Source organism: Polypterus senegalus, chromosome 8, assembly GCF_016835505.1.
Source record: "Polypterus senegalus isolate Bchr_013 chromosome 8, ASM1683550v1, whole genome shotgun sequence".
NCBI lineage: Eukaryota > Metazoa > Chordata > Cladistia > Polypteriformes > Polypteridae > Polypterus > Polypterus senegalus.
The window spans coordinates 42,476,602-42,499,176 of NC_053161.1; the positions used below are offsets into that span (position 1 = coordinate 42,476,602).

Consider the following 22,575-nt stretch of genomic DNA (forward strand, 5'->3'; position numbering starts at 1 on the left):
TTTTTCATATTATTTCAACCGGGAGAAGGGATTGTGTAATTGGCCCTGTGTTTGCCTCAGGAAATGTATCTTTGTGGTGGCTGCTAGAAGTGTGTTCAAAGCTAACACATGCTTACCTTAACAGAGTGTAACAGACATGCACAGCTGTAAGCTGTAGCCAGGTTAAGGATTTTCATGACCATATACGTGGGTTACTTGTGTAGAAATCTACATGTGCTAACGTAGTTCCAAGTTTGTGTGACAGGAATAAGGTTATACTTGGCATTTTTGCAACTGGGTTTTTGTGAATAGCATGATTATTAAAGTGCATGTAAATGTATTCATTTACAAGCTCAGAAGTCTGTACCAGGGCTGTCAGAGTGAACGTCGCTATTCATATACAGTATTATATGAATGCGTTACTAAAAAATTGTACTCAATGGCAAAACCAGATATTTGAATGTAAACTTTTGGTTGGTTATTTTATCTCATCCAAATTTCAACATTGTATTGCACTATGTAATATATGATATCGTGATATTTTGCAGATCACTTATTATTGTTGAATGGAAATTTTGTATAATTACTAGTAAAATAGATGGTATGTTTTGCGAATGATTATTTCGCTGCTCTGCTTGTTTTATTTTCGAACTGTTGATTATCAAGCTTTGGAAACAAAAGCTGGCTTTCTTTTCACATTAAATATAATGGAAAGTAACTGTCTTATTTCTAATTTTCCTGTTGACATTGTAATAAAATCACTTTTTAAAGAGACTTTTCAATGTCAAAAGTGATCATTTTAGTTACCACAGACAAGCCGTGGTTTTACAGTTAGTCTGCATCTTTCATTTGGCTGCTGACTTGATATATATTACCAGAAATAGACATAACAAAAAGAAAATATTACATTGTATTACATTTTTTGCTTTAATTATAAAGAGGAAAAAATGGAGTGTCAGTTTAGTTTACTCCTTTAGTTTAGTCGCCCGTTGCACTTAACTGGTGTCCTGCATTAGGGTCCTTCACATATTATCTGTTGTCCATGAGCTACTTTTCATCTAGCCATCAAATTAACTCTAGCCTATTCATCATGTGCTTTACTTTAAAATTGTGTTCAGCAATATTAACTTACTTGTTTCCTGATAAATATCCTTTTACATATTTTTCTTTTTGTAAACTTCTTTGAATAAATGTGTCTGATGAAAAATAATGATGCTAACAAGGAGGAAATACTTTAAAAGACAGATTATGTCTCTTGGTGTCTAGAAGAAAAAGAAGCATACATGGGGCAGAAAACTGGGTTAATGACCTTGTTTAATGTTTGAATATTCCAGCTATTTTGTGTGTTTCTTATGTGCATCACCAATAGAATGAAGCAATCTGAACAGCTTCACTTTCTCTTTGATTACATTACTTTGCACTTGTAGTGAATGCTGTTTTTTGTGAATGGGTGTGTTTTTACGTCTCACATTCGTCTGAACACTGTAGTTTTCCCCTGCATTTTTGATGCACAAGCGATGAGCACATCATGTGTTATTGATATACCATGAGCAAACATGTAAAAATATTGATAATAAAAACCAGCATATTACAAACCTACCATACATGTAGCACTGGGAATTTTCAACCTAACTTTGAATGCTTTCAGATGTATACTTCAATTTAATTCAAATTCAAGTTTTCATTTTTGACAGCCCTACTCTGCACACATTGTCAAAAAACGTAAACGGAGAGAACAGCATTCTGTTAACACCAACCGATATGTAAATACAAAATACATACATACCTAAAATCTACATGTAGCAGCATTTTTTGGTTCTTCATAGTCCAAGCAGCGATAATTTTTAAATGGTAGTGTAAAGTACATCAAAATATGGACATGTTGGTAACCGAGCAAATGGTGGGGTGGGGTTTGAGGAGAAACAGTGTGCATAGATCCCAGAGAAAGAAAACCTCTACGGCTTCTGGCCATTTGCAGGAGGTATGCTAAAAGTCTAACTGACTTAGACCAGCTGTCTGCTCTGCTTTTTTTTTTTTTGCTTGAGAGTCTGTGGTGTGTTCAAATTAGTGCCATTGATTTGTGAGACTAAGGTTTGAGGTAGGTCTGTTACTGGTGAGGATGTCATCTCCCCTCCTCTCAGAGGTGCTTACTTTGTAACATCAGTCTACATTCGCATTTGTTTAAAGCACATTATGAAGAAACCTCTAAACTGTTTCTCCAGTCATGGCATTTTTGTGCTTGCAGTAAAGGTAATTTTGTTACGTATGTGTAAATGTGTCTAGTGCTTTGATTTTGTCATGGGGAGGACAAAGTGAACTGGAACTAGAATTGCAATGAAACTATGAAGGCTGACGGGTCCACTTATATTAGCAGGTAGATTATTCTAGAGTTTGGAGGATCTCCAACTGATGGCACTTCTTCCTGTATTAGTTTACATTTACCCTTGTAATTTGAAGAAGATCTGTATCCTCTATATGACATATGAACTCTGGAGCATTGGCAATAGTTCTGTAACTAAAGGAGAAGTCAGTCGTTCATTTTATTTATTTAAATAAGAATTTAATAGGCAATAAGCATACATGATAGCCAGTACAGAATTAGATTTTTACAGTTGTGCTTTGCAGTTTTAACTTGTATCTCTTTACCAGCTTGTTGTCGTGGAGCAGTACATTTTAATCTGTATTGTATTAACGCACAGTTGAATGCGTTGCATATGTTTGTGGCTGACACGTTTACAAGTGAACTCAACAGCTGACAGATTCATATTCTTTTTTTTTTTCCATATTTCCACAATTGAACACTGTGAGTTTAAGTGACTTACTCAGTGTCTGTGTCTGTGTCTGAGTCAGTGACTGTGTTTCATCCTATCATCTTGTGATGCAGTGTAAACCACTTTATTTATCAGGTCAGCTCATGTATTAATTTAATCATTTTCATGATGTTGTACAAAAAATAACACATTTTTAACAGTTGTCTAATGCTGCTTTTGAAGTAAATGATTTGGCTTTATAAAAGCTGGGCTACTTATAGACACATTCTAAGTGATAAAGATAAGCATTAGCCTAATAGACATTTCCTTTGTAGTTTGCATTAGATAAACTAATAAGTTTCTACCTAGTAGGTTGGTTGTATACTAGAAAAGAATCCAGTAATTTTGTTCTGCTCCTATCTGACATTCTTCTGAGTTGAATTCTTTTGGAAAATAACTGAAATTTAGGAGTAGTTGGTATGATCATAAATCTGTATCACCATTGTAAGTTCCATATGGTATTGTCTGGCATTCCATCCAGGAAGAAAGGTGCCCACTTGTCAGGAAGGGAGATTGGTGTAGAAGGGCAGCAATGGAGTAACATCCTGACCAGGTTGGGAATTTATCCCTTCCCTGGAAGGGAGGCCTGAATGATGGAAGGATTGGGGGAGTCAGCCAGTATATATTCTCCTGACATGCTAGAGGGCAGCATCCATATGTCACTGCTCACATTTTCCATACCACAGGAAAGGCTGGGAATCTTCGTCCCGTGGAACAGCCCTGTCATGGATGTCGCCAGGGGGAGCTACAACCATCCCATCCCTACTTTATGACACTTCCACCTGAACTGGAAGTACCTCCTCCAGACTTTGCCAAAAACACTGGAAGCACTTCCAGGGTCTGGCTTAATATGGAGTCAGAATCTGGAGGCAGCGGACACCACTTGTGAGGAGGAAGAAAAGTTTGGAAAAAGAGAAAAAAGACAAAGAATTCACAGTCACTGGATATAAGGTGCTGTGTAAGGTACATGAATGAAATTAAAATCATTATATCTGAACCCATGACTGTTCATGTCAATTGTGTCCAGGGTTTGGGTCTCAGTGATGCCCCCATCTTTCACAACAGCATAAGTAAAACTTCTGTCTGTTTCAGTATAATGTATTTGTACTCTTTAGACTGAAACTTATGTTAACAAATAGCAATAACAAATTAATGTAAAGATGAATTAACACAGGTGCCTCTCATATCCATTGGAATGCTTAGTGATGATCTGCTGCTCACCTAGATGTGATTGCAGGTGTTCAACTCTCTTGAACCGTATCTTTCTCTTTCATGCTCACTTGTGCCACCGCTGGCTGCCAAGCAAACACAGCACAAGACATGACTTATTCCTGTCCTTTCTTCTTGTTTGGATTGACTCACCCATTAGGTTCAGCTGCATATTGCCCTGGGTAATGCACTTCACACAGTTCAAATACAAGTCCATACACAATAATGTTACCTTTAAGACTCTAATACACCAATTCAGAATCACATTTCTTTTACTTGCATGTTGTATATTTTATGTTTAACTGTGTTTGTATATTTTCCGCAACTACTGATAAAATGTTTTTTTCAAAACGCCTACATGAAGATAAATTTCCTTCTGCCCCTTCTGTTAAATGGGATACCAGAATGAAGTCTAAAGCAGACTTGAGTTAGATGGGCCTTTCAGTCAGAGGTAAACTGGAGCAAGTCGTCGATGCTGCAGGGAAATTGAAGGGGGTTGGCTTAGTATGAAATACCTTATTGTGCTTTCAGATGCCAGGTAGACGGAGATTAAATAATTATTGAGGCAGGCCCACAGAGGTTGCAGGCTTTATCTTGTCTTCTGTTTTATTATCCATAATTTAATAGAAGTGTGATATGGGACTGGAAAACTGACTGGAGGAAGGTCTTGTAGTCTGTTTCTCACTTAACACCATCAACTGCAAACATCATAAAACCATGGATGCACATGAAAATGACAGTATCTTTTAATATGTTTTGAAATAAAAGGTCCTGCCCATCCCAAAGAAACCAAAGACCTACAACTGCACTCAGTTTATCATTCTTTCTGCTGTTGGTTTATCAATTCAGCACAACGTACACACAAAAAGAACACAGGAATGACTGTACTGTGTGTTTATTTGAAAGTATTTAAAGAGTTTGTTTTGTCATTTGTTTATAACTGTGCTGGCGGCTGAGACGAAGTGGGAATAATAGTGTTAGGTCATGTCACATTACATAACATTTGTAGCATATTTCCATCGTAGACTTCATTTACATGACATGAGCAAGCAGGCTCCCATGTTTTTCATGAGATCTAGCATACCCATAACTCACTCCAGGTAGTCCAACAGGTTAGATTTTGTCTTAAGTCGTAGGGCGGGCTCTCTGTCTGTATGAAAACTGACAACCAATGAGCGCCTTTGTGGAAGTATAATGCATATAATGTAGTAATGAGAAATAAAGAATGTGGGCGTTTTACAGACTGAAGAGGGGCTTGTCTGTCTGATGTTTCATGCTTTACATATGACTATAGAATGGGAAAAAGAAGTGAAAGGCAGAGAGATTGTGGTTGAACTTGCCATACCTATAAACACTTATTACAGCACTGATTCCATCGGGCATCAGTTTGTTAGTCATAGGGTCAAACACACTGTTCTTTGGAAGTTTGAAACTGTGCTGGAAGGTCATCATGCATTTATGTTACCTGACATGCCCAGTCATTTTTAGTCATTTGAACTGACAACTGCAATTGTCAAGATTGACATCCCCCCAACTAGAAGTTGTGTAATGTGTTTCTAAAATATGTTGATTACCCATTATTGACTGCTTTTTGAGGATGTCCTTGTCTTACACCGAGGTTTTCTTGGTTTACCTCAGCGGTCAAGCAATGTCAGTTCTGTGTGTATGTGTTTTGCATTGTTTTGTTTGTTTTTCCCTGCTACTCTACCTCTTGGGTTAGAAAAGTATGATTGACTGCCTTTGTGTTATATTCTAAATGGTAATAAATATGTAGATCTGTAAAATAGATAAAATGTGTTCAGTAATCGGGTAGACAGTTTGTTATAGAAGAGACAACAGACTTCTTTGAGTTACATTGTACTATGAGTAATGGAGTACATTGTGTAAAGAGACTGCTTTTTATTCTCCTGTAAAATTAAGCAATAGAGCAAATTTTCAGTTGATTTTTATGTGGAGTGAGTAATAACTCGACAGAGACCATGCTTTCCCCTGCATTACAAAAAAAAACAAAAACCAGCAACAAAATGTAGTTAATGTAGTGCTGGCTCGCTGCCACCTGCTACTGGCAAAGCAACACTTTCCAATTTAAAAGTTGAAAGGATGGGGTGGGGTGTAATGTTTGTTATGGTTAGTTGCAGTACTGCCACAAATGTCCTGGAGCTTCTTCATAGGTTGTACTGTTTGGTTACACAAGGACTTGTGTAGATCAGATTGATTATATGAAGGGGTGAGATTCACCAAAAATCCTTTGACACCTTAAGCAATTTTCAGGCATTTGCTGCATGTCTAAGCCAGTCTTGGAATCTTAGTAAATGTTTAATTTTGGGTTGTCCTTGAGTTGGGTGTATGCAGATGAAGACATTTGGAATTAGATGGTTACATTTTGACTGAAAAGCTTTTTGATGAAAGCCTAGTCCAGTACAAACCATGACCACTGTAAACTACTGTGCATGTAGCATTCAGGTGCAAGGACATTTGTCTTCAGTAGGGACGTTTTTTAAGAAAGAAAACAAACAAGACTCTGTGTACAAAGACTGAGCAAAAATAACAACAACAACAACATTTATTTATATAGCACATTTTTATACAAAAAGTAGCTCAAGGTGCTTTACATAATAAAGAAAAGAAAAATAAAAAAAACAAAATAAGAAAAGTAAAATAAGACAACATTAGTTAACATAGAAAAGGAGTAAGGTCCGATGGCCAGGGTGGACAGGAAAACCAGAAAAAAAAAAACTCCAGACGGCTGGAGAAAAAAAAAAAAAGTTTTAAAAAAGAATCTAAAATATCTTTAACTTGCCATTTCAAAACTGTCAATGGAATTCAATTGATAATCTGTGGAATAACTTCAAAAGTACAGTTTTAGAAAGTGAGAGGTGAAAATTTTGATATGCTGCATTTTCACAGGTCAGAGTTATGGGAGTGATTCAAGTAAAAGCAGGCTCTTGTAAGTACTAGTTCAAAGATGTGTACGTACAGTATGTATGTATATCTGACACTTTTTCTTTATGTATTTATAATAAAGTTTTTGTGCTTTATTTCCTACTAGCAAAATACCCGCGCTTCGCAGCGGAGAAGTAGTGTGTTAAAGAAGCAATGAAAAGAAAAGGAAACATTTTGAAAATAACGTAACCTGATTGTCAATGTAATTGTTTTGTCACTGTTGTGAGTGATGAGTGTTGTTGTCATATATATATATATATATATATATATATATATATATATATATATATATTTTACACACACACACATAAACATATATATATATATATATACATATCTATACATATACACATATATACATACATATATATCTACATATACACACACACATATATAAACATATATACATATACATACATATCTACATATATACACACACAGCTATTTCAGTATCAGTGCAATACGCTGTTTGTTAAAACGGTTGACTCCGCTCTTACGTGCAATAACAAATCAAATCATTCAGTTGTCTTTGCTCATATGTCATTTTAGAGCTGGACGCCTGGCATCTTTTTTTGGCCACAGGTTCGTTTCTGTTTGGTGTGAGGTTCTGTGTTGTGGAGATTCTCAGGATGGATTGCAGGGGCTCATCAGTGAGGCTACTCCTGTGTGCTGTTTTGTTAGTCTTTATCACTGAGAAGAGCTTCTCACACAGATATGTGCTACCAAACATGCACAAGGTTCGAGCCGCATGTAGACGGACTTTTTTTGTTCTTCAAAGTCACCAAAGTGCCGTGCAAACTCAGTGCGCAATAACTCTAGTAAGCGGTAAGTGTTCGCAAGGCAGCTGAAGCGCTGCATTATGGGATCTGTAGTTTATTGTGTTACCAGCGCTTCATATACCCGGCTTTAATAACAATAATACAGTATATAAAATGATCTCGGGCGGATATAATTACACGCCGGGCGGATGTGGCCCGCCCTTGAGTTTGACACATATGGACTAAATAGAACTTGAAAAGATATATTTTTCAAATGTGATCGCGCAATTCAGATAGAGTTGACGCAAGACTACAGCCTGCATGCCTCAATGAGTCATCCTCCCCTCGCTCTTACTTTTTTACCGTTCATCTAATGAATACACTGAGTATGGCTTTACCAAAACAATCACTGATGGCGAATAAAGTATCCATTATTCGAGTATGTAGAGCGGGATATATATATATACATATATATATACCCGCGTATCGCAGCGAGAAGTAGTGTGTTAAAAAAGCTAGAAAAAGAAAAGGGAACATTTTAAAATAACGTAACATGACAGTCAATATACAGTATTTGTTTTGTGAGTGTTACTGAGTGTTGCTGTCATCAAGGATTTGATTATCATTATTTCTTTCAATCAGGTTCGTATTTGTAGGATGTGTTGTGTTCAAGTTACATTCCGTGTTTGTCAATCGTTGTAAAGATGACAGGTTTCATTCATCGATTCGTTTCTTACTGCATCAATAAACAGCTCGTCTTCTTCTTTATCTGAGACCTGACACACTGCATGCACGGGTTTTTTTTACACTGTCTTCCTTTAGCGGGACATTGACTTTTTCCACCGTGTGCTTTGTTTCCACAGTAGCTGCATTTATGAATATGCTTATCAGACGCTTCATATTTTTGCTGCCTTTTCAATTGTGTAATTCAGTTTTTGTTTAGCGCTCTTTGGAACTGCTGCCTTTTATCTGTGCACTGCGTCAGTTCACGTGAGCCACTCGGTGTACATCCATCGAAGGTTCCCAGCTGTGCTGGTGCCATCTCGTGCTATGTCCATGGCTGTATTTAATGTTACCTTAGTCCTGGCACTTAAAACTTTCTCTCAGTTTCGCTGAGTTTGTGTCAAACACCACCCTGACCATCTCATCTTCCTCTCCATAAGCACAGTCCTTCAGCCGTGAATATTTACCCGTGGCAGTTTGCTATTGGATTGCCGCTGACGGACGGCCTTATATGGGCAGGCACTAAATTACAAATGCCAGCGGCAGCCTGTCTATGAACTTAATTTAAAGTGTAGGTTTACATCGTGCTTTGTTTCCGAAGTAGCAGAACTCATGAATATGGTTGTATATGTCACTCGCTCGCTTCTTGTTTCGCTGCCTTCTCAATTATATAATGCATGTTTTCTTGAGCGCTTTTTTGAGGTCTTCCTGGTTTTCTATGTACTGCGTGATTACGTGGGAGGCGTGATGATGTCACACGAAACTCCGCCCCCACGGCGTTGAAGCTCATCTCCATTACAGTAAATGGAGAAAAACTGCTTCCAGTTATGACCATTACGTGTAGAATTTCGATATAAAACCTGCCCAACTTTTGTAAGGAAGCTGTAAGGAATGAACCTGCCAAATTTCAGCCTTCCACCCACACGGGAAGTTGGAGAATTAGTGATGAGTCAGTGAGTGAGTGAGTGAGTGAGTGAGTCAGTGAGAGAGTGAGGGCTTTGCCTTTTATTAGTATAGATGTTACAATGTGTAAATAAATCAAAAACACTTAATACATCTTGAATGCAGACTGCAAAGACAAAGTACAGTACATAATAATCTATAGAGGTTGTGTAGATTTGCTTTAGACCCTGAATGTGCTAGTGTATATCTGTATTTTTGACAAATCATTCTGTAGTTTTTCCTTGCTTAAATTTTATTAAAGAGTGTTTGTAAATGCCCTTGTTGTTTTGGCAACGCTCATCAGTATTAACAGTCAAATGAGTGCACATTTTCAGTAGATAATGATGAACGTTAATTCCAGCCACAATGTCTCACAACTTAATGTTGAAAATGTATTGTTAATTACTCTCATTAATTAACATGATTAGTATAAGCTTTTTGTCTTCCAAAGAATCAAGTCACGTGGCTCCTGCACATTGCATAAACCATGCAGACATAGTCAAGAGGTTTAGTTGTTTTTGTCCTAGGTACTAGAAAGGAAAAATGAGTTATCTGAACAACTTTGACCATGGTATGATTCTTTTTGCCAGATGTGGTGGTTCCAGCATCTCAGAAGAAGCTGCTCTCCTGGGATTTTCACACACAGTAGTCTTTAGAGCAAGGGTCCCAAACTCCAGTCCTGGATGGCCCCAGTGTGTACAGGTTTTCATTCTAACGCTTTTCTTAATTATTGACCTGTTTTTGCTCTTAATTAACTCAGACTCCTTAATTGTTACTTTTTCCTTAATTGGCAGCCAAACAATAATGAGATGCAAAATGAACCAAAACATGACAAACATTGTCATCTGAAAATAGGGAAAGGTGAAGGTCTCAGGAATCTGACCTGATCCACAAAACATTTTAACAGTACTCTTAGAAAAGAGAAAATCAGCAATTTCAGAAATGTATGCTATTGCACAATGAGAGTAGCAACAAGACATGGAATTAAAGAAAGGGGTTAATTAACAAGAATCAGGACCTAATTAAGCAACTGGTTGTAGTGAAATTGGTTGGAGTTTGAGGCCCTGACTTAGTTGGTCTTCTGTTGGCTAACTCACTTCACATTTGATTTCTGTTTGGGTGCCATTTAAGGAAAGAAATGAAGCAATTCAGAGGAACGATGAAGAAATTCAGGGGAGCAAATCTCAAAACACAAGTCAATTAAAAATAATTCAAAAGAAGTTAATTAGCAGCAAAAGCTGGTCATAATTAAGAAAAGGGTTTCAAAGAAAAGTTGGGGACCCTGCTTTAGAGTGTAGAGAGAATGGTGCAATAAACAACAAAAATGCAATGACTGGCATTTCTAAGGGCAAAGACACTTCCAAATTAACAGAAAAGCTACAAATACTCAAAGTATCAATACTTTACAAGATAAGTATACAGCACCAGGGGACACATTTAGGAGTCAAATTACTTTTGAACTTGCCAAATTACAAAGCAAAATTATTCATGTTAACAAAGCACCTGTTTGTCCTCCCTTCCATGCATGCAAGTCCGACTTCCTCTTTTATGGCCTTCGTTAGACAGCTGAGGTTTATATCTGTAAGTGCCTGATATGTCTTTCCTGTAGTCTGTTATTATGGTTATGTCATTGCTCTTCTGTGCTTTCTTTAAGTACATTTCCCTTTTTTCTTTCATCTGGAATTCATCCAAACAAACTCCACACATACAGTCTCAGTGTCATGTCCTTGATACATTCAGCTCATTCTTTTTCCTTAGCACAATCTGAGAAATACATTTATCTAATTGCCATTCATCACAGGCAGTACACTTGAACTGCTTTATTTTTAACTCTTTAAAATCTTACTCTAAATTTTTTTGTGTTGGGTCTAAAACATGAACCAAACTCATGGTGTGTTTAGAGGCATGCTTTTAGCTGTCATGTAGTGGCTTGCAGTTTTGTGTTTTAAACTCATGCTGTATTTCCTTGTAGTCTTTTTCTTGTAAATGGCATGTATTACTTATGATTTCAGTTTTCACCTATTTTAGAGGAAAGGTTACAATGCATTGCTTCCTTCTCTGGGTCAGACCTTCCCCAGGCAAACATTTATAGCCACATCTTTTAAACATTTGGTTGCAGTAGTGTTTGTTTACAGTAGTATTGTATTTTGACACTATTATTGAACCAGTATTATTAAAGTGGACTAATGAAGTTTGAAGTTTCAACAGTATGGCAAGTGAGAAAATGCACCTGACCTAATGAAAGTTTCTTTTGTGTCTGATTAAATTGTAATTGAACTCAGCCTAGAGCAAGGGTGTCAAACTCCAGGCCTAGAGTGCTGCAGTGGCTATAGGTTTTCATTCTTACCATCTTCTAAATTAGTGACCAGTTTTTTCTCCTGATTACTTCTTTTAATTAACAACTCAAGCCCCATAGTTGTTTCTTTTTCTTTAATTAGTAGGAAAACAATAATGAGACACAAAACAAGCCACCACATGACCAGCTCCCCTGTGCCATTAAAGAAAGGTGTTGATCTTGGTAAGGCTGATTTCTCAAGTCACCAAAACATTTTGTCGATGCTCTTAGAAAGAACAGTAATGCAACAGTTTTCGAAATGTGTTCTGTGGCAGAATGAGAGCAGCAACCAGCCATTGAATTAAATAACGGGTTTAATTAACAGCAGAATTGGCTTCTCATTAAGAAAGTGATTGGAGTGAAATTGGTTGGAGTTTGAAGCCCCAGTTTAGCTGGTCATCTGTTAGCTCGTTTCACATCTCATTTCTGCTTGGCTGTCATTTAACGAAGAAAGGAATCAATTCAGTGGGCTGAACTCTTCTAACAGTGCTATTAAAGTGATGGGGAAAAAGTTAATTTGCAGTGAAAATTGGTCACTGATTAGGAAAAGGGTTAGAATGAAAACCTGTAGCCACTGCAGCACTTCAGGCCTGGAGAATGAGGTACAGTCAAAGGTGAGGGTGAACCTAATGGTTTGTGGGAAAAAATGTGTAGCTTCCAGTCGTCATTTGTGACTAAAATGATAAAAACTACACACTGTTTTTTTTATTGCTGTAAGCTAAGCCATGGCATTTAAAACTTAAATACATGCATCATGGTTTGAATCTTTACAATAACAACATTACAATATGTGACAAGTTAGTTCTTTGAGGGGCACAGTGCTTAGATTTTCTGAGTTCATTAGGTTGGTTCTAGAACCTTCTTAATCCATTTTAGGGTTTTGTGAGCTCAGTCTATCTCACTAGGATTTGGCAAAAATCACGGGGACCACTCTCACTCTTACTACTCTCACATAGGCAGGTAAATACACATGCACATACAACCACAATTTTTAAATGAAAGTTAAGATAGCCTAAATAGTGTAAAAAAAAAAGTGTTGTAAATAAATCTTTCTTTACTTGAACATGTCTAGCTATTGTAATTTTCATTAAATACAACTTGAAAGCTATGCATCCATCCATCCATCCTCTTCCACTTATCCGAGGTCGGGTCGCGGGGGCAGCAGCTTAAGCAGAGAGGCCCAGACTTCCCTCTCCCCGGCCACTTCTTCCAGCTCTTCCGGAGAATCCCAAAGCTCCCAGGCCAGCCGGAAGACATAGTCCCTCCAGCGTGTCCTGGGTCTTCCCGGGGCCTCCTCCCGGTTGGACGTGCCCGGAACACCTCACCAGGGAGGCGTCCAGGAGGCATCCTGATCAGATGCCCGAGCCACCTCATCTGACTCCTCTTGATGCGGAGGAGCAGCGGCTCTACTCTGAGCCCCTCCCGGATGACTGAGCTTCTCACCCTATCTTTAAGGGAAAGCCCAGACACCCTGCAGAGGAAACTCATTTCAGCCGCTTGTATTCGCGATCTCGTTCTTTCGGTCACTACCCATAGCTCATGACCATAGGTGAGGGTAGGAGCGTAGATCGACTGGTAAATTGAGAGCTTTGCCTTACGGCTCAGCTCCTTTTTCACCACGACAGACCATGCAGAGCCCGCATCACTGCGGATGCCGCACCGATCCGCCTGTCGATCTCACGCTCCATTCTTCCCTCACTCGTGAACAAGACCCCGAGATACTTGAACTTCTCCACTTGGGGCAGGATCTCTCCCCCAACCCTGAGAGGGCACTCCACCCTTTTCCGGCTGAGGACCATGGTCTCGGATTTGGAGGTGCTGATTCTCATCCCAGCCGCTTCACACTCAGCTGTGAACCGATCCAGAGAGAGCTGAAGATCACGGCCTGATGAAGCAAACAGGACAACATCATCTGCAAAAAGCAGTGACCCAATCCTGAGTCCACCAAACCGGACCCCTTCAACACCCTGGCTGCGCTTAGAAATTCTGTCCATAAAGTTATGAACAGAATCGGTGACAAAGGGCAGCCCTGGCGGAGTCCAACTCTCACTGGAAACGGGCTCGACTTACTGCCGGCAATGCGGACCAAGCTCTGACACGGTTGTACAGGACCGAACAGCCTTATCAGGGGTCCGGTACCCCATACTCCCGAGCACCCCCACAGGATTCCCGAGGGACACGGTCGAATGCCTTTTCCAAGTCCACAAAACACATGTAGACTGGTTGGGCAAACTCCCATGCACCCTCCAGGACTCTGCTAAGGGTGAAGAGCTGGTCCACTGTTCCGCGACCAGGACGAAAACCACACTGTTCCTCCTGAATCCGAGGTTCACTATCCACGGACCCTCCTCTCCAGAACCCCGAATAGACTTTTCCAGGGAGGCTGAGGAGTGTGATCCCTCTATAGTTGGAACACACCCTCCGGTCCCCTTTTAAAGAGGGGACCACCACCCCGTCTGCCAATCCAGAGGCACTGTCCCGATGTCCATGCGATGTTGCAGAGACGTGTCAACCAAGACAGTCCTACAACATCCAGAGCCTTAAGGAACTCGGTATCTCATCCACCCCCGGGGCCCTGCCACCAAGGAGTTTTTTGACCACCTCGGTGACTTCAGTCCCAGAGATGGGAGAGCCCACCTCAGAGTCCCCAGGCTCTGCTTCCTCATTGGAAGGCATGTTAGTGGGATTGAGGAGGTCTTCGAAGTACTCCCCCACCGACCCACAACGCCCCGAAGTGAGGTCGGCAGCGCACCTTCCCCACCATATACGGTGTTGACACTGCACTGCTTCCCCTCCCTGAGACGCCGGACGGTGGACCAGAATCTCCTCGAAGCCGTCCAAAGTCGTTCTCCATGGCCTCTCCAAACTCCTCCCATGCCCGAGTTTTTGCCTCAGCAACAACCGAAGCTGCATTCCGCTTGGCCTGCCAGTACCTATCAGCTGCCTCCAGAGACCCACAGGACAAAAGTCCTATGGGACTCCTTCTTCTGCTTGACGGCATCCCTCACTGCCAGTGTCCACCAACGGGTTCGGGGATTGCCGCCACGACAGGCACCGCCCACCTTGTGGCCACAGCTCCGGTCAGCCGCCTCAACAATAGAGGCACGGAACATGGCCCATTCGACTCAATGTCCCCACCTCCCTCGGGACGTGGTTGAAGTTCTGCCGGAGGTGGGAGTTGAAGCTACTTCTGACAGGGGACTCTGCCAGCCGTTCCCAGCAGACCCTCACAACATGTTTGGGCCTACCAGGTCTGACCGGCATCTTCCCCCACCATCGAAGCCAACTCACCACCAGGTGGTGATCAGTTGACAGCTCCGCCCCTCTCTTCACCCAAGTGTCCTAGACATATGGCCGCAAGTCCGACGACACGACCACAAAGTCGATCATCGACCTGAGGCCTAGGGTGTCCTGGTGCCAAGTGCACATATGAACACCCTTAAGTGCATACGAACAAACAACAGTCAGGTCCCTTCCCCACCCGAAGGCGGAGGGAGGCCACCCTCTCGTCCACCGGGGTAAACCCCAATGCACAGGCTCCAAGTCGGGGGCAATAAGTATGCCCACACCTGCTCAGCCCCTCTCAAGGAGATTGGTTCCAGAGTCCAAGCTGTGCATCAAGGTGAGTCCGACTATATCTAGCCGGAACCTCTCGACCTCGTGCATTAGCTCAGGCTCCTTCCCCTTCAGAGAGGTGACATTCCACATCCCAAGAGCCAGTTTCTGTAGCCGAGGATCAGACTGCCAAGGTCCCCATCTTCGGCAACCACCCAAAAGCTATGCAGTTACAGACAAATGTTAAAAAAGGGAAAAACAGTCGTGAAAAACAAACTTTATTACAGCAAGTGACCATTGTGGACATCAAGTGAATGTGATACTTTGATGGTAAATTTACATTGTAACCAGAAGTCCCAAACCTGGGAGTACCACTTGTGTAGAATGTATTCCCCAAAAATAAAGCCTCTCCTCATGTGTTTAATGGCTGCTTTATCTCATCGTCATCAGAGAGGGGTTAGGGCACGTCCTCACGATGCTGTTCATATTTAATGCAAGTTCTTAATTAAGTTTTCCCCATCAAAGTTTTGACTGTGATTTTATATGCATATTACTTCAAACTGCGGTATAAACTTCATATACGCTGTTCTAAATATTTTGTGAGAATGTATGTTTCAGAGGAGCAATTTTTAATTGGATGGATAGTCTGTTAAAACCTGGACATTTTGATATTCTTCAGTTATTTATCGGTATTCTCCCTGTCACCTAGGTGTCTGGCCACCCCTGTAAATTAAAGTGACAGTGAAATAGTAAATCGTTATAATCTGCAGATAATTTAATTTACCTGTTAGCAATGAAAACCTCAGGAGGCATGAGATGCATACAATCATGTGCATACTTAATCAGACAGCGACTTCCTACATTGTGCATGCAGTCTTCTAGTTTTTCCTTAACTTGTACCGAGGATCAGTTTGCCATCAGTAGTGTCTATTGGAGATAAAAAAGAGGAACATTTAAAAAATATTCAAATTGGTCTGAAACAGTGAACTTATTTGTAGTTAATATTGTTTTTTATATCATTATACTGCTGCTGGATTATGTGAATTCCCTCTTGGGATTAATAAAGTCTATCTATCTATCTATCTATCTATCTATCTATCTATCTATCTATCTATCTATCTATCTATCTATCTATCTATCTATCTATCTATCTATCTATCTATCTATCTATCTATCTATCTATCTATCTATCTATCTATCTATCTATCTATCTAGTTGAAGTCACACAGAACATTTCTCCATTTTAAGAAAGACAAGTACACAAATTCACCAGTGTGTTTCAGTGGAAGATGTTGACATTTTAAAGCTGTGTACAACACAGTCTGTTCAAGACATCTCAGTGAAAATTGACCTGTCTCAACAAATTTCCTTGAAGAGTAAATGTGCCACATTTCAACAAAACTGGTCCTGAGTTTTGCCGAGTTGGCTTATGGAGAAAGAAAGACAGACAGACAGGGCTGTCACAATAGGTGCTTTGGGCATTATATGCAAACATGCCTTAAAAGGGAATTTATTAACTATTCTGAATACGTTTTGAGAGTGCTATGGTTTTAGCATAAGTGACCAACCTGTTTTCTTATAAAGTCTCTTAATACATATACATAGTACATATGTGAACAGAAAAATGATTGTGGAGTTTACAAATGCTGTTTGTTAGTCATTAGGGATCTTTCAGTATTTGCCAAAATGATTGTCAGTCATTTCTGATACTTTTTGAGCATATACACAATAACTTCCTACCTATCTTTCTTTTAAAGAAAGACAATAGCATGGTTAAGTCTCTGTTCAGACTTGTTTGCTGCTTTATTTAGAGTACTTTTTTTCGGGTTGGGGAGGGTGGAGGCGGAATCTTGTATACGGTAACCATTCTTGTCAATCTGTTAGCAGTGTAAAGACCTGTAATCAAGGTTTAGTGCTCACTTGTTTATAGAAACAACAAACAAAGAAAGAAAGAAGTGGGATTTATTTTGTATTCCTAACTTTGGTTTCTCCTTCACATCAATCATCCAAAAAATGTAATAGAAAATCCAGGGTCTGGTGAATCAAACAGCTGATTTGTTGTAAAAACCTTGTTTTAGAATTGATACATTTAATGCAAAGAGAAGTAAGCAGTGAACGAATAACAGAGAAGTCAATAGCTGAGAGCCAAACAAATATATAAAGACGTTGTAGATGTTTTAGTACCATAATATGGTGCAGTCAACTTTACTTTTACTTTTTGAATTGAAGCAAATACAAATACATGAACACCTTATTTTTATTTAAATTCATTTTTTGCCCATTTTACTGGCATCAGGCAATGTCCTTGAAATCTGAAAAGATAATAATATTTAAAAACCAATGTCATTGCTTTTACGGCCTGCGTGGACAAAGAGAATAGGAAATCACAGCCAATCCCATCCTGTGTCACCCTCCACCTCCCCTCGTAAGGAAGTCGCCCATTAACATTTATATTTACTACATATTTAAATAGATTTCAGTTTGTTCTTGTTTATATATTTCCGTACATTTTAGCTTGTGTCCAAAACAAAGTACTCACACATATCGTCTGCAGAGACTAGACTTAATAAGAAACTTAATAAGACTATTTGGCCTGCGTTGAAATAGAGTACTAAGTGCATACCTCTGACACTTGTTTCTGCCACTTTTGCATCCTTTGGCACAAGGTGTGTATTTATACTGGAAGGTACTCTACAGTCTTTTTTTTCTTTTCTTTCAGATGTGATTTAGCTTCAGTTGATTGACTTCAACAGGTAATATGACTTTTTGCACATGCATGTTTTTTAATGTTTTAGTATTATTTTTGCATGATTTGTAGTAAAAAGTCCTTAGGCCACAAAAACTACAAGTGAGCAAGTTTTCTCAGTAAATTAAATTACGATTGACATAAAAAGTGTTAGTAAAAGTAACAGTGTAAGTGGGGTTGGTTTTGTGGTGTTGTGCTTACAGTAAATTGCCCCAGTTCATATTAAGTATTTAAAGAGGCACAGGTGGTAAAAGAGCACAGCTTTTTCTTTGTAATTGTAGAGGAAACGTACATATTATAAGGCATGTACATTTGTGTGTTTTATTTTTATTTAATAAATGTGTATATGTATCCGTCCATTTTCCTAACCTGCTAATCCAAGTTGGCTCCCTCAGAGTGCACTGACTAGCTGGCTAACTCTCTTGGCTCACTAGCTCCCTTTCCCAGAGCTTTGATTTTTACACAGTGTTATATAGTGGGTTTGTGGCATTGTGAAGTGAGAAGAATCAGTGTAACATACAGTAATATTCGCCACACTTCCAAACCCAATTATGGGCTGTAGGGAGCCATAGCATCTCGGGGGAAACACTAAGAGCCAGACAGGAAACAGTCCTGGACAGGGCATCACTCCATTTTCCCACTCACTTTCATATCTATCCAAAATGCCCCCCCAAAATCACACGCACGCACGCACGGTCAAATTAAAGTTGCCAGTTACCTTAGTCTGCATGCATTTGGGGATGTAGGACGAAAATTGGATTAACTGGGAGAAAAAAACCCTTGCAGACAGAAGGAAACAGTCCAAACTGCACACAAGCAGTGAACAGCTGCAGGATTTGAATCCATGATGCTTGGTCCATGAGGAAATTAAGTTACCCACTGGATCACCTTTTATATACTTTACAGGGAATATCAATATTAAGTATTTCAGAAAACAATGTGCACTAATACCAGAAGTAGAAAAATGTTAAGAGAAAGGAGCCTTGAAGCTTAAAAATTCAAAATGCATGTTGAACATACAGTCATGCACTATTTGGGACCGTCCATTTGGCCGTATGTCAGTCAAAAAGTGTACGGTTTATTGCTCTGTGGCTCACTGTTATGCATACTTTAACTGCCAGTGCGAAGAAGCTGAAACTAATTTTCAACTCTCGCCAGCTACAAGTCTTGTCAATGTAATGGAGGACAGTGCAGGCGAATGGCTAAGAATTAGCCATGTGGAGCAGCACTGATCAAAACAAGCCTTAAAGGGCCCTCCAAGAATCAGAAAACATGAGACCCAGTAAAGTAATAATAACGAAAGTTTTAGTACTATATACAGTTTCTGTCTTGTTGATAGAAGAAAACAGTGCAAACCATCTGCAAAAAAGACTTGCAAGCTGCATGAAGAGCAAAGTAAAAACAAAAATGCTGCAAGTCTCTTAAGACAAGGGATTTGCGGTTCGAACCCCATAAACGCCAGAAGTGACTCTACTCCGTTGGTCCCTTGAGCAAGGGTATGATATTAACTTGCATCCAACATGCAGAGAAAGCTCAGGGGTTGGTGGCAGGATTGGCACTCCAGCCACTGTTTTTTAAAAATCACACTGTTCCAGTGTGGCGCTGAGGTGTCACCTGTTGCACAATAGCACTCTGGTGCCAATCCAGGTGGTTTGGCTTGTGATGGGCGCAGCAGCGCACTGTAATCAGTGCATGTTCCCAACCTCTGTGGCATGGCCAACCGCTGTCCCAGAACTTGCAACTTTGAGTGCAGTCGTTTTTTTTTTCTTTCCTGATTGCTAGTTTGTGGTCATTCGTTGCTTGGATCATCAGTACATGAAAGAAAACAGCCAGGAGGCTGCTACTGTATCTCTTCAGCTCTTTCTTTGGCTGGCTGTGCTGCCACACAAGTATGTGACATACAAATGGCACATGGCCTCTGCAACCTGTCGTGGGTGGTTTTGGCAATTTCTAGTACATTATGATCCTATTGTTTTCCTATGGCCCTCGGGCCGTAAGAATGAATGGCCTTGACTTGGTTGGCCATAAATCAGTTAGTGTCTATATATCTGTCCAGTTGTTTTTGAATCCCATTTTTCCATTACATGGGTATAAAGAGCCAGAGCCAATCATGGCTGCATGTGGAGCTTGAATGTAAAAACATAGCATGGGTCACTATTCCATTCATGTGCACACCTGTTTGCCCCCATGACAGAATGGAATGCATGGGATATGGCATCTTATGTGGACCTGCCAGTGTTGTCTACAAACTCTAGTGTATTAGTGGATACTGTTTGACTTTCATTTCCTGTGTGACTTACTATCAGAGATGCACTGAATTTCAGTTTCAATCTGTATCAGACCTTGGTTAGAAATTGCAATAGGAGACCTTCCTGCCTCTCATGCCATTGGACTTAAGCAGAAGATGCAGACTGTATAGCATTCTGCATTTGCTGCATGCTGTACAGCCTATCTAGTCAAGCCCAGAGTATTTTCAAAAATCTTTCTCATTATATTGTTTATTTTTATGTTGCCTTAGTAACTGTCTGATAAAGATAAATTAGGAAGAGCTTACCAGACAGTTGGATTACTGGATGCTTGAGTGTTGCAGTAAATTTATTTGCACCTTATTGTATATAAAGCAGTCAGTCACCATTTTTGTAAGGCACTTGTAACTAGTTGACATGCCATAAATGTGTACTCCTCTGCCTTTTGGTCACATTGTTAAAAATGCATTTTCTTTCACTTTCATTACTTTTTATGTAGCTAGAAAGAATGAGACATTTTGTAATATATTGTAATCTTTTGGTATAATTGTCCCTAATTCTGGGCATTCAAAGAAAGAATCTGTCTTCAATATGCTGTTATTGGTATGTGATGTTACCTTCTTTAGACTAAATTATTCATATAACTAATACTGTATATAGCTTCTCCTGTCACTTAATGGCCGAGGAAGTGCTTTGGATTTTAATTTTAATGTCTCTTATTGCTGTGACAAAGTATTTTGCCCCTCTAAATATCTTCTGTTTAATGTATTTTACAGAATGAATAGCCTCAGACATTTAGACAAAATGCAGTATTAAAGAAAAGGAACCTGATTGAACATACACTGCAGTTTCTAAATCATTAGATTAATTTATGGAACAAAGTTATCCAACGTGCCTATTACCCATATGAAAAAGTAATTTTTCCCTGTATTTTCAATACTTGGTTGCAGCGCATTCAGCAGCAATAATATGAATTAAACACTTCCTATAATTTAATCAGTATTTCATATTACTTTTGAGGAATTTTAGCAAATTCTTCTTTGTAGAACTGCAATAATTCAGACACATCAGTAGGTTTACAAGCATGAACTGTTCATTTAGGGCTCAGATCGTGACTTTGACTAGGCCAATCCAGAACCTGGGGCATTCAGTTTTATTAATTGCTTTTGTGTTTTTGGTCATTGTCCTGCTGCAATACACAGATACCCTTCGGCTTGGTCATGGACAGATGATAAGGCATTCTCCTTACATACTTATAAAGTGCAAATTTCATGATTCATGATCATCAATAGTGGCAATTCTTCCAGGTTCCAAAGCACTCCCATTCCCATATTTTATTGCAGACATGGATTTCTTACTGTTGAACTCTGTATTGCCCATATTGCCCGGAGATCATCTCTGTATAACTTTATTCTAAACAGCTTTGGGATCTTCCTGGTGTTTCTTTTTAAATTTGAGACATGCACTGATGCTGATCTTAGATACCAGAGTATTCTGTCTTGCTACTCTCCCATGAAAACCATTTTTTCCAAGTTCTCTTTCTTAATGTACAGTCATAAACATTAATCTTAACTGAGGCTATCGAGAGTCATGTATATCCTTGAGTGTTGTTCTTGGGTCTGCTCTCACTCTGTGATCTTGGGGTAATTTTGGCTGCCCAGTCTTTCCTTGGAAGATTAACCACTGTTCCAAATGTTACTGTAATGGCTGTCACTGTGGTTTGATGGGATTCTAGTGCCTTAAAAATGGCTTTTTAACCCTTCCCTGATTGATAAGTTTCGAGAACCGTTTTACTCATCTCTTTCAGAAGTTTGTTTGATTGAGGCATAGTGTTCTTCTAGAAACTGTGAGGACTCATTCTTGGAGTAGTCAATCATACATGATGAGATTTAGATTCAGCAGTCAGTCAGCTGAGTTCAATTATCAATTAGAGGTAATTACTTTTTCACACAGGCAATAGAGGTGTTGGATAGCTGTATTACTTAAATATATTAAGTTACAGCTTACTGTAGGAACGGTGTTGAAGTGTTTACTCCTGTTCTATTTAACTAATACATTTTGTCTAAAGATATGAAGCCATTCATTGTGACAAATATGCAAAAACAGAGGGTATCATGAAGAGGGAAATGGTTTTTCACAGCACTGTACATATTCATTATGCAAATTATCTGAGTCTTTACATATTTTGCTTTCTTTTGCCAGAGAGGAATTTTTGTTTCATGCTACTTTTCCTGCCAAACACTAAGCACTCTTTGTATGTTTACACTGTGTATGTAAAAAGGATTTAATATTATTGACTGTAGAAGACGAACTAATGCACATTTTATAA

General features: G+C 39.4%; 1 protein-coding gene across 4 annotated transcripts in view; it reads left to right on the forward strand.

Moving 5' to 3' along the window:
* The window catches only part of LOC120533923 (protein PHTF2-like), a 175,921-nt gene that overhangs the window by 13,761 nt on the left and 139,585 nt on the right, over positions 1-22,575 (forward strand). For 3 of the 4 annotated variants that reach the window (XM_039761038.1, XM_039761041.1, XM_039761044.1), the window contains exon 2: positions 17,974-18,007. The exons of the other annotated variant lie outside the window; for it this stretch is intronic. The gene's annotated coding sequence lies outside the window, so the exon portion shown is untranslated. The remainder of the gene's footprint in view (positions 1-17,973; positions 18,008-22,575) is intronic. 4 annotated transcript variants of the gene reach the window in all.